Source organism: Odocoileus virginianus, chromosome 7, assembly GCF_023699985.2.
Source record: "Odocoileus virginianus isolate 20LAN1187 ecotype Illinois chromosome 7, Ovbor_1.2, whole genome shotgun sequence".
NCBI lineage: Eukaryota > Metazoa > Chordata > Mammalia > Artiodactyla > Cervidae > Odocoileus > Odocoileus virginianus.
In genome coordinates, this window is record NC_069680.1 from 33,143,842 (window position 1) to 33,155,238 (window position 11,397).

An 11,397-nucleotide genomic window follows, 5' to 3' on the forward strand; every position below is an offset into this window, starting at 1 on the left:
GATTCAAAACGAACTCCAAGTAAACAGTGAGGATGTGATGGATGATCTTATGCCACAAACACTCGCCCAGCCGTTGACGGGAACGGGAGGCCTGCGCTGGTACCTTGGGCAGATTCTCCTGTTTCCTGAGCTGGGGGGCCCTTCCCCAGCTTCCCGTGATCACAACGACCCAGGAGTGTGGGGTCTGCCCCAGGCCTCCTCCCAGGCTCAGCATGGTCCTCAGCGGGGTCCAGAGGATGCTGAGTGCTCGGGAGGAGACCTGACAGACTCCAGAACGCTCGGCACATGGAAAGCTTGGTGATGCATCATGGGCAGCCCCATGCCAGGGGCACCGCCTGCAGGGGCTCTGGCCGAGGAGGAATCTGGGGAGGGGGTGCTGCTCCCCCTCCAGGCCCCCAGCCCCCCCGCCACCCGAGCCCAGGGCAGCCAACACTCACCCACAGACCATGACAGGACTGGACCCCAGGCAGGGCGGGGCAGGGCTGCTCCGAGGCGGGCTGCTGTCCTGGCCCCCATTTCCTCAAAAGGTTATGTTCCTCCCTCCAGGGGAAATCTGCAGGAGCAGCGAGTCCTGGGTCGGGAGAGTGTCTGCGCAGGGCAGAGATGCCCTCGGCAGGCAGGGCACTGTTGGTCCAGGCCGGGCTGGGTGCAGCAGGGCGGGGGGACGGTGGGCCCCCCGGGATGGGGTGCTGGGTTGGGCCCATGAGTGGAGGCCCTGACTGGCCACTCTGCCCTGGTGCCCAGAAAGTCCTGTCCCTGAAAGCAAGCCCAAGGGGGAGGGGCCGGGCATCCACCCAGCAGGGTTTTATCTGAAACAACCATCCTGATCCTTGATTTCCAGGGTCATTAGGAATTCTGTGCACACAACTCAAGTCCTGAATAATGAATCAAACGTCCTGGTGTGATTGATTTTTTAAATGGGTCATTTGCATATTGTGATTAATCAGCCACCCCTGGGGTTGGAGCTGGAGAGGGGGTCCGGGTGTGGGGCTGTGTCTCCTCCCAGCCCAGGGCTCTCAGGAGGCAAACCCACCCCCCATGCATCAACCCCACTGGGGCGGCTGCTGGCCTGAGGCTTAGGGACAGAGTGGACGCACGTGGAAGGCAGGACCCCACAGCACCATGAGTCCTTGGACGTGGTAAGGGGAGAGGTTGGGGCAGGCCAAGCCACCCTGGATCTGTGGGGAGTGGCCGGACGTCCCCTGCCCAGGGGTGGGGACTTCACAGGCCTCGGGCCACATCCAGGGAGCACCGCAGTAGACGAAACCTCTGACCATCCTCTGCCTCCCGTCTCTCCAGCCCAACATGCCCACGCCTCTCGGGAGAAAGCCGCCTTGATGACCCCAGTGGCTCACAGGGATCCCGCTGCTGACCTTAACTGGGCAGAGAGCTCCAGGTTTGGGGACCAGATTCTCTTCCCGCTCACAGCCTGGCGCGGCCTCCAGCTGCCACCCAGGCATCCCTGGAGAAGGACTCGGGACCCAGAGACACAGGCCTGCTCGAGCTGACTCTGGGAAGGTGGCAGCTGGCAGTCCGGCCTCTGGGGCAGGGGCAGCCTGGAGGTCATGTCCAGCTTCGAGCGCTGACCCTGGGCGGCTGACCCTGTGGACACAGGACTGAGGCCACCCCTGGGGATGGGAGGAGTGAGGCGCCAGCCCTGCTGTGCAGAGCCGGCTCAGGATGGCCCCGGCCCAGACAGCGCGTGTCAGAGCAGGTGCGGGGGCCCAGGCTGGGTTTCAAGACCATCATTCAAGGCACAGCCCCCTGCGGGCCTGCGATGGAGCTTAGCAGGTGGGGGTGTTTAAGCACGTCCACTGAAGGGTTTGCCTTCACCTTCCCCGCAGCAGGGCGTGCCTGTGGTCCTGGGATGTGTCCTCCGGGGGAACCTGAGTCAGGGTCCCCAGACTTCCATGCGGGCCCTGGGCAGGATCCGGGCGGCTGGGGTCAGGGACTCAGGGTGTGAAGACAGCGGTGGTGGCTGCAGGAGTCTGAGTGGACAGATCCAGGATGGTGGGACAGAACATCGCCCCACGGCCCTGGCTGGTCAGCCGTCCTGGCCCAGCATGCCTGGCTGGTCAGCTCGGCCCGGGGCAAGGTGCGTTTCAGATGCGTAGCCACAGGGCCTTCCCGCCTGGGTAAGTGCAGGGTGCTCCCCTCTGTGGCGTCTCAGTGCTCCCCGGGCAGTCTGCAGAGACGGGGCCAGAGCAGCGGTCCTGGGCTAGGCTCCAGTCTCCGCTGGGGCACCGTGCCTGGGGTGGGCACGGGAAGCAGGTGCTGAGGGAAGGTGGGGAGTCGCAGGGAAGGCAGCAGAGCAGGGCAGAGCAGCAAAGCGAACGCTGCAGGTTCCTGGGAGCACAGCCTCCTCTCCCGCGCGCGTCACTGATGCTAAGCTTCTTGGCTGAGCCAGCTCACTCCTCAGGAGGCCTCGGGACGCGGGCTCTGCCCATCCGGGCCGTGGCAGGGGGCCTGACACTGCACGGGGCTCGTTCCCCGCTGCTGCTGCTCAGGCCCCGAGTGCCTCTCGGGGCGGGGGAACTGCAGCGTCCCCCACCCACGCGGTCACCAGGAGCCCTGGGTACCAAAGTGACACTTCCATCTGGGCTCTGCCAAGGAGCCCCAAAGTGCAGGTGAGTGGTGAGGGCCCGGATGCTGCCCCCCACCCTGTGGGCGAGTCAGGGAGGGCTCAGGCTCGCAGACAGCGGGCGGTGTGTGTGGGGACACCAGGCGTCGTGGGGGCTCTGCCGAGGGTCGTGCGGCCCTTGGAGAGGCCTTGGGGCCATCGGGCTCCACGGGTGACCCACGGTGGGAGGAGGCTTCCTTCCCTCACAAAGATTCGCTGAGGGTCCGCAGGCCGGGCCCAGGCCGGCCGTCAAGGTCTCTGGCTGGAGGGGAGCGAGACGATGAAGCCCCTGGCTAAGGGGCGGGCAGGGCTGGGGTATGTGCGGAGAACAGAGGGTACGCAGGGGTGCTACAGAGACACCCAGGGAGCCCCTGAGACGGAGGGCTCCTGGAGAAGGTGGAGCACTCCAGGCGGCCGGCCCCAAGGGTCCTCCCCCCAGGATCCTTCCCCAGGCTCCCCTCCCCCAGACTCCCCTCCCCCGCCCGCCCTCCCCCCCACCCCGTCTTCCTGGGTCTCAGGCAGCAGCACCACCCCCTCCCCACGTTGCTGCACCTCCATCTACTGCTGCGTGAGGGCCCCCACTCCGCTGGCCACAGCCTCAGGGACTGCCGTTTGGCGTGGCAGACTCGTCCATCGGGCAGGGTCACCTTGACCAGACGGGGCCGGGTGAGCTCAGAGGTGCGCCCGCAGGCCTCCCACGGGCTCAGCCCTTGGTCTCCACGGTAACCAGATCGGGGCCCCAGCCATGACCCCAGCCCAGCGCCATCCAGGGCACAGGTCCGATGGGGGTCTGCTCCCTGGTGGTCAGCGTGTCTTCCCCCAGACCCCCCACAAGCCCAGGGCTCGTGCAGGGCTGGATCCAAACTGACAAAAGGACCACACTCGCGGGGTGGAGAGCGGAGGGCGCGTCGTCCACCCGCACGTCCACCAGTGCCTGGCAGGTGGCCCCGCGCGTCTGGACGCGGGGCCGTCCTGTCCGGTGCTGTGGTTCACGGGCTCGTCTGTCTTCTGAGCCCCACCCGAGGGCCTACGTGGGGTCCCTCTGCGTCGCTCAGGGAGAGAAACCTCGCTCCGGCTTTCCTGCTCCGAGCTGCTGAGGAGGCGTCTCCACCACACTGAGCGGCTCCCACAGCAGGTTCCCAGGGAGGATCACCCCTTTGATGGCCCAGAGTCGGGGTCACCATTCCTGAGCAGAAGAGATTCGCTCTTCTCTGATGAGTGAAAACATGTCAACATGTTTTCCCCAAACTGGGGGCCTTGCGGGTATCAAGACGACAGGACTACAGGACTTAGAGCCCCGGGGCCACAGCTGGTCCCCGACCCACTCCTTCCTGCCGCCTGGCCTGCTGAGTCAGAGGGTGTCAGGCGGGTAGGGAATGTGGACACGGAGCGGGTCCCCTGCGCTGTCCACCATGCCCTGTACACAGTCCTGGGCCCATGGGTGTGCACTCACCAGGCTGAGTGGACTGCACCACGACCCCTTGGCCGGCACACCTGACCCCGCTCACGGCTCTGTGCCCCGCGGTCCCGGGCCCGGCGAAAGGAAATGCTCCCTTACCCAGTACTATGGGGCATCCTGCCAGGCCAGGAGACGCCACAGGACTGCTGTAGGCAGTGAAGTGAATCTGCTCTGAAACCGAAGTGAATTAAACCTGCGCGGCTGCAAAGACCCCACTGTAGAGACCCCACTGTGGCCACAGCCACACGCGCGGTGCTGGACGCCCCCCACCACCACCTCACCAGCTGGGCTCACTGACCGCGTCACAGATGTATTCACGTCACACAGACAAATTTAGTCCTTTTTTTCCCCTTGGTTTTGCTTTTCTGATGAGAAGAGAGCCTCTTCAAATGAAAATGGTCTTAGCAAATTGAGTCCAAATCAAGGAAGAAAACTTGAAATTAATTTTCCTTATGTCGTCTCGGTGTTACTCTTCGATGCCCAGACTAATGGGATTGCAGCCATGTTCTCAGGACTCTGACCGGTGCTCCTGGCAGGAGGTGGGTCGGCCGGCTCGGGGAGTGAAGTGGGACCTGGTCGGGCTCTCAGCGGGGGCCTGCGGTCTATGGGCAGACACTCAGGGCTGGCTTTCTCCAGTGGAGGTCACTCCAGAGAGTAACCCAGGCCCTCAGGGCAGAGCGGGGCCGTGCTTGGGGAATAGCAGGTCACCCTCGGAAGTCTCCTTCCAAGTGCACCCTCCAGGCGTGCCCTCCAGGTATCTCCTTCCAGGTGTTCCCCTAGGAGGCCACCTGGAAACCCTGCCCATGGGCGCTCCCCCGCCAAGGACGCCACAATAGAAAGGCAACATTCCCACTTCTCCTGGGGTCCTTGGCCATGGAGCCGCATGCAGAAGCAGGTGGACAAGATGGGGCTTGCAGGGTGCAGCCCTTTCTTGGAGTAGCGGGTGGACAGGATGAGCCCCCAGGCAGCGTAACTCTGGCCTCGGGGCACGCGGCTCCTCCAGGCCCTCAGAGGCTGGGCCTGTGGACAGCCCTCGGCTCAGCCTCATCACACTGCCCAGGGCCAGGCCGGGTGACTGCACGTGAGAAGCAGAAAGCACACCCCTGACCGGGTGCCTAAATTCCCGCCAGCCGGGGCCGTGGCCTGTGGGTGGAGGAGAGTGACCGGCATCCCTCCTAAATCTGGTCTGAGTCCCTGGAGAACAAGCATTGGTAAGGACGGAGCCCAGGGTGGGGAGGGTGCACTCGCCCTAGTTTCCCTCAGGGCACCCTCCCCCCCGCAAGAGGCCGGAGCCCCGGAAGGCCTGGCCCCACCGGGGACAGCACGGAGCCGGCACCACTGCGGGGCTGGACTGTGGGCCCGGAGGTGTCCACCGCCCACAGCCCTGCGATGCCCTCGGGCAACACCACCAGATCAGCGGTCACCTCCCGGTGCTCTCACGGGCTGGACAGCAGCGTGGCCATGTCTGCAGCCCCAGCACCGGGGTCAGTGGTTGCCTCTGCTTGACATTTGCAAGAGGAGCCTCCAAGCTGCTGGGACTCAGCCCCCTCCTGCCTCAGGGCCGGGGCGGCGGCGCCAACCCCCAGCTCCTGCTGTCCAGGTGAATGCTCTCAGAAGAGCCCAGGGACAGTCCAGGCCCACCCTTCGTCCTTTGCACACACGGGCCGGGTGGGGGCAGAGCCTCTGCCTGGTCGTTGGGTGCCGGGCGTGGGGGACGCTGACAGCTTTCTGCCTGCCCAGGTCACCCAAGGGTCACCTGAGACCTCACAGGGAGGGGCTGGCACCACAGGAGGACAAGGCCCACATGGGCCCCCTTAGCTCAGGGCCACCCCCTCACCCCTGAGGACCACACTGCTGGGGGCTGGGAGAGCCCCGCCCACAACTCACAGCCCTGCTGGGGAGCTCACCAGTCTCACCCCTAGCCCCCATGTCTGGCTGAAAGGCAGAAGGAGTGGGACAAGGGCTGTGGGTGGGGGGGCATCAGCAAGTTCAGCTCAGTCACTCAGTCGTGTCTGACTCTTTGCGACCCCATGGACTGCAGCACGCCAGGCCTCCCTGTCCATCGCCAACTCCTGGAGTTCACTCAAACTCATGTCCATCGAGTTGGTGATGCCATCCAACCATCTCATCCTCTGTCATTCCCCTTCTCCTCCTGCCTTCAATCCTTCCCAGCATCAGGATCTTTTCCAGTGAGTCAGTTCTTTGCACCAGGTGGCCAAAGTATTGGAGTTTCATCTCAGCATCAGTGAATATTCAGGACTGATCTCCTTCAGGATGGACTGGTTAGATCTCCTTGCAGTCTAAGGGACTCTCAAGAGTCTTCTCCAACACCACATTCAAAAGCATCAATTCTTTGGTACTCAGCTTTCTTCACAGTCCAACTGTCAACATCCATACATGACTACTGGAAAAAGTATAGCTTTGACTAGATGGACCTTTGTCACCAAAGTAATGTCTCTGCTTTTTAATATGCTGTCTAGGTTGGTCATCAGCAAGGGTTTGGTGCAAAGCCTGCCCCTGCCCATAGCAGGGGTCCTCCTGGGGAGAGGGTTCAGGCGACTGTGGGCTCACTGTAGGGAGTGCTTTCACCCCCACATTCCCAGCCCAGCCCCACATGCACAGAGTCACATGATTGGCACCCCAAAGCCAGCTGGGTTCCCCAGCTGCCCGTCTGGAAGCCCTGACCACTGCTGCTCGGGCGTGGAGCAGTGCCGGTGTCCTGACACCCGGAGTTCTCGGGAGGCCTGGTTGGTTTCACGCCGTTCCGTGTCTGTGGGTCCCTGGGCCACCCTGGCCTGGGCTCCGCGGCCCCGTGGGTCCCTGGGCCACCCTGGCCTGGGCTCCGCGGCCCCGTGGGTCCCTGGGCCGCCCTGGCCTGGGCTCCGCGCCCCCGTGGGTCCCTGGGCTGCCCTGGCCTGGGCTCCGCGCCCCCGTGGGTCCCTGGGTCCCTGGGCCACCCTTTCCCGGGCTCCGTGGCTCTGTGGGTCCCTGGGCCGCCCTTTCCCGGGTTCCGTGGCTCCGTGGGTCCCTGGGTCACCCTTTCCTGGGCTCCGCGGCCCTGTGGGTCCCTGGGTCCCTGGGTCCCTGGGCCGCTCTTTCCCAGGCTCCGTGGCTCTGTGGGTCCCTGGGTCCCTGGGCCGCCCTTTCCTGGGTCCGCAGCTCCGCGCGTCCCTGTGTCCTTAGGCCACCCTTTCCTGGGTCCGCAGCTCCGCGCGTCCCTGTGTCCTTAGGCCGCCCTTTCCTGGGTCCGCAGCTCCGCGCGTCCCTGTGTCCTTAGGCCACCCTTTCCTGGGTCCGCAGCCCCGTGGCCGAGGTGAGAGTGGCCGGGCCCCGCCCTGGAGCCCTCGTGCTCCCTCTCGGAGCACCAAAGCCAGCCCTCTCCCGTGTCACTGGAGGTCACGTGGTGCGTTCTGTCATCACCTGGCCCTGGTGGGCACAGAGGCAGGACCAGAGGCAGAGTCTCCTACGAGGAGGTGGGTTATCATGGAGACTGCGGCCTGGCTTACCCGGCTCTGCCTGAGTGCTGACTGCAGCCCTGAGGGCAGGGAGAGGTGTATCTCCATTCAAATGCAGATTTGGGGGAGGGGAGCCAAGTTATTTTCCTCTTAAGACATTGCCAGTGTCCGTGAGTACACTGAACAATAGCAGGATTATTCCCAGTTACTTGAAAATCACTGTCTGCACCGGGTTTCCAACGAGAGCTGAGGAGCACTCCGCCCGCCCAGCAGCAGGCAGCGGGACGCTGGACTCGTGGCTGAAGTGGAGCAAGGCCCCCGAGTCTGCCTGATGCTCCTGCGACAAACGGCTGCTCCCACCCCGAAGCAGCACGCCGCGAGGGCCCACGGCGGGACATGCGGCCTGTGTCTGCGGGGCGTGGACACGGCAGGCAGCCAGTCCTGGAGACGCTGGGCTGAGGCTCCCAGCTGAGCTGGGCACCGCTGCCCCTGCCCACTGTGGGCCCTGGGCACGGGCCTGGGCCCAGGCACTGGTGACCTTTGGCTCACGGACGGAGGGCAGCTCGGGGCTACAGCCCCTGCACCTGGCCTCACCGCAGACTGGGCCTCCACTCCCGCCTGGGGCCTGGCTTCCACGAGCTCCTGCAGGTCATAGGCCACGGGGCTCCCGCAGACCAGCCCTCATCAGGCCCAGGCTCCACGTCCAGGAGGAGCTGGGCTTCCTGCCTCCGAAAGGAGCGCACTTCCACAGATGGAAGGCCTGTGGCCTGCAGTGGCTGGCTGGGCTCTCTGGACGACCGTCTTGGATATGCTGGGCTTCTTGGGGGCTCAAGGTGGGGGAGCAGGGAGCAGGGGTCAGGGTCCCCCCTTCCTGGTTCTGGGTGGCAGGGGCCTGCGCCCTCTGACCGGGCCCTCACCCTGCAGGCCGCCCGGCCAGCCTGTGATGTCAGGGCAGGTGTAGTCACGGGGGGAGGTCAGGGCAGGTGTGCTCACAGGGGGAGGTCAGGGCAGGTGTGCTCACCGGGGGAGGTCAGGGCAGGTGTAGTCACGGGGGGAGGTCAGGGCAGGTGTGCTCACGAGGGGAGGTCAGGACAGATGTGGTCACGGGGGAGGTCAGGGCAGGTGTGGTCACGGGGGAGGTCAGGGCAGGTGTGCTCACGAGGGGAGGTCAGGACAGGTGTGGTCACGGGGGAGGTCAGGACAGGTGTGGTCATGGGGGCAAGGTCAGGACAGGTGTGGTCATGGGGGCAAGGTCAGGACAGGTGTGCTCACGGGGGGAGGTCGGGCAGGTGTGCTCACGGGGGAAGGTCAGGACAGGTGTGGTCACAGGGGGAGGTCAGGACAGGTGTGGTCATGGGGGCAAGGTCAGGACAGGTGTGGTCATGGGGGGAAGGTCAGGACAGGTGTGGTCATGGGGGGAAGGTCAGGACAGGTGTGCTCACGGGGGGAGGTCGGGCAGGTGTGCTCACGGGGGAAGGTCAGGACAGGTGTGCTCACGGGGGAAGGTCAGGGCAGGTGTGGTCACGGGGGGAGGTCAGGGCAGGTGTGGTCATGGGGGCAAGGTCAGGACAGGTGTGGTCATGGGGGGAAGGTCAGGACAGGTGTGGTAACGGGGTGAGGAGGTCAGGACAGGTGTGCTCACGGGGGAAGGTCAGGGCAGGTGTGGTCACGGGGGGAGGTCAGGGCAGGTGTGGTCATGGGGGCAAGGTCAGGACAGGTGTGGTCATGGGGGGAAGGTCAGGACAGGTGTGGTAATGGGGGTGAAGGTCGGGCAGGTGTGCAGAGCCTGGCTGGGACTGTGTCACCTGCTCAGTCACAGACAAGGAGAATCGACCTGGGCAGGAGTCCTCTGCTCGCCTGGGCTTTGCATTTCCCTTGAGAAGGCCTGGCCTGGTCCCCAAGGGCGTCACAAGGACAAAACTCAGGGCCTCACAGGTGACACAGGAGGAGGACTGCAGGCAGGAGGCGCTCAGCAGGTCCCACGTGCCTGCCGGTCGCTGGAATCTAACTTCCTGATGCTTCAGGGGCAGCGCCCTCCTGACCAGGGGAGCACAGCCCACTCCACCCGCTTCCTCGGCCGACGCAGGCGCAGCCACGGGGACGCCCCTGTGAGCTCAGCACCCCTGGGCACACACCTGTGACCTCTGTGACCCTCACACACACCCCTGTGACCTCCGCGCCCCTCACACACACCCCTGTGACCTCCGCTTCCCTCACACACACCCCTGTGACCTCTGTGACCCTCACACACACACACCTGTCACCTCCGAGCCCCTCACACACACACCCTGACCTCCACGCCCCTCACACACACACCTGTCACCTCCGCGCCCCTCACACACACACACCTGTCACCTCCGCGCCCCTCACACACACCTGTCACCTCTGCGCCCCTCACACACACCTGTGACCTCCGTGCCCCTCACACACACACACCTGTGACCTCCGTGCCCCTCACACACACCCCTGTGACCTCTGTGACCCTCACACACACACCTGTGACCTCCACTCCCCTCGCACACACACCTGTGACCTCCACGCCCCTCACACACACCTGTGACCTCCGCGCCCCTCACACACACCTGTGACCTCCGCGCCCCTCACACACACACCTGTCACCTCCGCGCCCCTCACACACACACCTGTCACCTCTGTGCCCCTCACACACACACCTGTCACCTCCGCGGCCCTCACACACACACCCTGACCTCCACGCCCCTCACACACACCTGTGACCTCCGCGCCCCTCCCACACACCCCTGTGACCTCCGCGCCCCTCACACACACCCCTGTGACCTCCGTGCCCCTCACACACACTCCTGTGACCTCCGTGCCCCTCACACACACCCCTGTGACCTCCGCGCCCCTCCCACACACCCCTGTGACCTCCGCGGCCCTCACACACACCTGTGACCTCTGCGCCCCTCACACATACCTGTGACCTCCGCGCCCCTCACACACACCCCTGTGACCTCTGCTCCCCTCACACACACCTGTGACCTCTGCGCCCCTCACACACACCCCTGTGACCTCCGCGCCCCTCACACACACCTGTGACCTCCGCGCCCCTCACACACACCCCTGTGACCTCCGCGGCCCTCACACACACCTGTGACCTCCGCGCCCCTCACACACACCTGTGACCTCCGCGCCCCTCACACACGCCCCTGTGACCTCCGCGCCCCTCACACACACCTGTGACCTCCGCGCCCCTCACACACACCCCACACACCCCTGTGACCTCCGCGCCCCTCACACACACCCCTGTGACCTCCGCGCCCCTCACACACACCTGTGACCTCCGCTCCCCTCGCACACACACCTGTGACCTCCGCACCCCTCGCACACACACCTGTGACCTCCGCTCCCCTCGCACACACACCTGTGACCTCCGCTCCCCTCGCACACACCCCTGTGACCTCCGCGCCCCTCACACACACCTGTGACCTCCGCGCCCCTCACACACACCCCTGTGACCTCCGCGCCCTCACACACACCCCACACACCCCTGTGACCTCGCGCCCCTCACAACACCCCTGTGACCTCCGCGCCCCTCACAACACCTGTGACCTCCGCTCCCCTCGCACACACACCTGTGACCTCCGCACCCCTCGCACACACACTGTGACCTCCGCTCCCCTCGCACACACACCTGTGACCTCCGCACCCCTCGCACACACCCCTGTGACCTCCGCGCCCCTCACACACACCTGTGACCTCCGCGCCCCTCACACACACCTGTGACCTCCGCGCCCCTCACACACACCCCACACACCCCTGTGACCTCCGCGCCCCTCACACACACCCCTGTGACCTCCACTCCCCTCGCACACACATCTATGACCTCCGCGCCCCTCACACAC